The sequence below is a fragment of the Chinchilla lanigera genome, unplaced genomic scaffold, assembly GCF_000276665.1.
Source record: "Chinchilla lanigera isolate Chin_1 unplaced genomic scaffold, ChiLan1.0 scaffold00049, whole genome shotgun sequence".
Classification (NCBI taxonomy): domain Eukaryota; kingdom Metazoa; phylum Chordata; class Mammalia; order Rodentia; family Chinchillidae; genus Chinchilla; species Chinchilla lanigera.
The window spans coordinates 12,390,528-12,393,811 of record NW_004955450.1 but is presented as its reverse complement, the minus strand read 5'-3'; the positions used below and the strand labels follow the sequence as shown (position 1 = coordinate 12,393,811).

General features: G+C 55.2%; 1 protein-coding gene across 1 annotated transcript in view; it reads left to right on the top strand.

The window, feature by feature from the left end:
- Tln2 (talin 2) overlaps window positions 1-2,763 on the top strand; it is a gene marked incomplete in the record, with an annotated part of 349,184 nt that extends 346,421 nt beyond the window's left edge. Inside the window, 1 exon segment of the mRNA XM_005393813.2 lies at window positions 1-2,763.
- Between the last annotated feature and the right edge of the window lie 521 nt (window positions 2,764-3,284).

The following is a 3,284-nucleotide window of genomic DNA, read 5'->3' as shown; positions in this document are numbered from 1 at the left end:
TGTCCCCATCAGCTGGGGCTGGACAGAGGCGACCTCACCGTCCAGGTCCGAGTTGGGTTTTCTGCTCCTGGGCAGGTCAGAACTCAAGATGGGAAGATGTCTGTTCAGAATTGTCGCCTGTCCTCCATTCTAAGAGGACTCTTCTTCTGTATAGTAACACTCCTCAGATCCAGATGCATCCGAAAGTCCATGGGAGCCTTTGACCAGATCTTTCCGTTTATTGCCACACAAGTGACAGGCTATTTTCAGCAGCCCCTCATCTGGACCCCACCTTTCCAGCATTTCTCCCCCACCCCCCACCCCGCCATTCTCTTTTTCTTTTCAGAGGTCTCCTGGGAAGGGTATTTTATCTTGAATTTACCTTCAATCTGAGCCTCTCCCCAAGACAGTACACAGAGTCTGAGTGGCTCATCGGAAAGAGCCTAGGGCAGGGAGTCTTTGAAGGGATCTGGGAAGGAAGACAGGATTTCATGGAGGTGCCTGTGTTTGAAGACTGCAGGCTGTTGGAGGCAGGCCATCTCCGCCTCTCTGTCGGGCTGTGGTACCAAGACTCATATTGGTATGAGTTTTAAAACTCCACCTGGGGGGAAAACTGGACACTCTAGTCCTCCAAAGATGTCAGCTTTTAACCTTGCCTAGTGATCCTGCTTGAGTAGACCCTGGTCCATGCCGTGGTTTAAAGATGCAATTAAACTTTCTCAGCTTCCTTTATCTGTAAGATACTTTCAAGTGCTGAGCCTGTGGGATTCATGTAGCAAAGTGAGAGGAAATAGCATGTAGGTGGAAAGCAGTGGAGAGAGCGTGTGGGGCGGGTGTGGACACCCGCTGACAAAGCCGGGGAGCCCTGGGCGGACACAGGAGGGGCCGCGGGGCCTTTTAACGGGGTCACACCCAGGCGCTCGGGGCTGGGCTCACCTAGGATTCTGCGAGCCCTCCAGGGCCTGCTCATCCCCTTCTCTAGGCTCTGTCCGAGACAGCTGACCCCTTCCCTGCCACCTGCCGCCTGTCCCATGCCGACACAAGGACAAGGCAGGGGCAAGCAGTAAGTTCTCCATCCCTGCCTCCGAGTTGTTTAAAACTTCAGCTGCATTTGGTACCAGGAAAACCTCCCAAAATAAACTAGATGAAAGGCCGGTCATTTACAACTGTAAAGGGAAGGCACAGAGCACAGTTTCTATTTGGAGGACCTGTGTACATGGCCTCCTGTGCGGAGTTTGCTGCTACTAGGTGCTTTCGGGAAAGCGGTGCCGAGCCCTCCCATGATATGACCCCGCTTTTGCTCTGATCTTTCCTTGTTCGAGCCTGCATAGGTGGATATGCGTGTGGGTATGAGTTGCATTTTGCAGTGTACAGCTTCAGAGCAACTAACAAAAAAGTGCTTTCTGGGGAAAGTGGCCCCAGGCCTGGAAATTAAAACCGTGTGCCCAGGGATGGGGAGCAGGCATGTGGCTGTGTGCCCTGCCTCACCTCTCTGCCCCATGAGTGCAGCTGACACTGGCCCTTGAGTCTTCTGATTGTTTAGTCCGGCAATGGACGATTGTGATGGTTTAGAAAAAAAGAACCTGAAGTAGACTTCAGACTGTTCAGTGATGTGGGAGTTTGGGTTTCACTTAGCTCTGCCTTTCAGAAGTCTTCCTATGATGATGCTAAAGCCCTGTTTAGTTCTGCTGGTGTCTAGTTGGGTGGCCTTAGCAGTTGGCATAGACAGGTCCTTGGGTCTTCTGGTGGACCACACCAGCCTGCATTCTGCTGTGAAGTTAAGGGGTGAGCTCCCCGTGCCTTCGACGGTACGTGTATTTCTCCTAGAAGACCACCTGAGCTTCCCCGTACGGTACTAGATTATAATGTACAAGCGATGGAAGCTGATTCCTACCTTATCAACAGGTCCTTTGTAACCAAAGCGCACCACCCCCCAAAAGAGGAATCCCACCTCTGAGGGATCCAGAGCCCAGAATCCCATGGAGGCGGCAGGTACAGGGCAAAGGTGGTAAGTAAGCTGGGGCTTGCTCCCAGGGAAAGCGCAGGCTTTCGGCCGAGAAGCCTCAGTTTCCTCCAGCAGGCAGCACCTGAGAGCTTCTCTTCGGTTCTGTGGTCCCGGGTTGTGGCAGGGTCTGTGGGATTCGGGCCTTCAGGCCCAGCACAGGCTGTCAGCACGTTCTGCTCGTAGATTCCTGGAGGAAACATGCTCTGTTGACCAAGGGAGGCTGCTTCTCTGTCTTATCAGGACCAGGGAAGTGGGGGGAAGTTTTCACTTCAAGCTGAGGGGGCGGCAGTCCCCGGAGTCCCAAAGCCCAAAAGTCCCAGGGATTGTGCTGATGGCTCGCGTCCAACCTGTCCACGGAGCTCTCCAAGTGCCGAACTCGGGAGGCGACGTCTGTTGGGGCAGGAACCCTTCCCACGGGTCCCAGCTCCTGCACTGAAACTCCGAGACCACGTCTCGGGTCTGCGAGCTGGGCAAGGTGTGTGATGTTCGTGGCCACGGGGAAGAAGCGTGTGACACAGCCTCTGCTGACCGATGGAGGCTCCTGAGAGGGGCTGCTGCTGTGTGCGGAGGGGCTTTGGTTCGGCCTCCTCCGAGCCCCCTCCCCCCGGGAGCATCAATCCTCCACAGCATCACCCCGTAGAGCCCTGGGCCCAGATGCAAGACCCAGAGGAAGCCAGGAGCGCTGCACTCTGCCCTGTCACAGTGTCTAACCCCGGAAATTAATTTAATCACATGAGGTATTTTTTTATTCATCAGAAATAAAGCTTTAAAGGAATGAACCTGTGTGAGGGTGTCATGGCGGTGGGGGGACGGTGGAAAGGGGGAGAGAGAACTGATCACGCGAGGTGAGTTCCGTGCTGACCGCCGTGGGCAGCAGCCGTGTAGGAGAGGAGGGTGTGTGCGTGGGACAGGCAGGAGGCAGAGCCACCGAGGGCCTCAGATTCCCTGCAGCCCTGCCCACAGCAGTGGAAATTCAAAGACATCAGGTGAATGGGAAGATGGGATTATTTTCCTCGGAAAGAGTGAGGCTCCCTGGGCAAGGAGCTCCGGTGGCTGCGTGGCCGTCTTGAAGTGCACGTGTGGTGCGCCTTTTGCTTTTGACCGAGGAGGCCGAAAGCGTGGCCTCTGGGGATTCCGGCCCTCCTTCCTGTGCAAGGGGGAGGAGGCTTGGCCGGAAGTCCTGGGCTGGGGGCGGAAACAGGTGAGGGGTCTCTGATCTGCAGGAGGGGGAATGTCAGGGTCACTGTAGCAACCAAGAGTGCCCCGGTGTGTCTACCAGCTAAGAAGAGGGTTGTTTTTT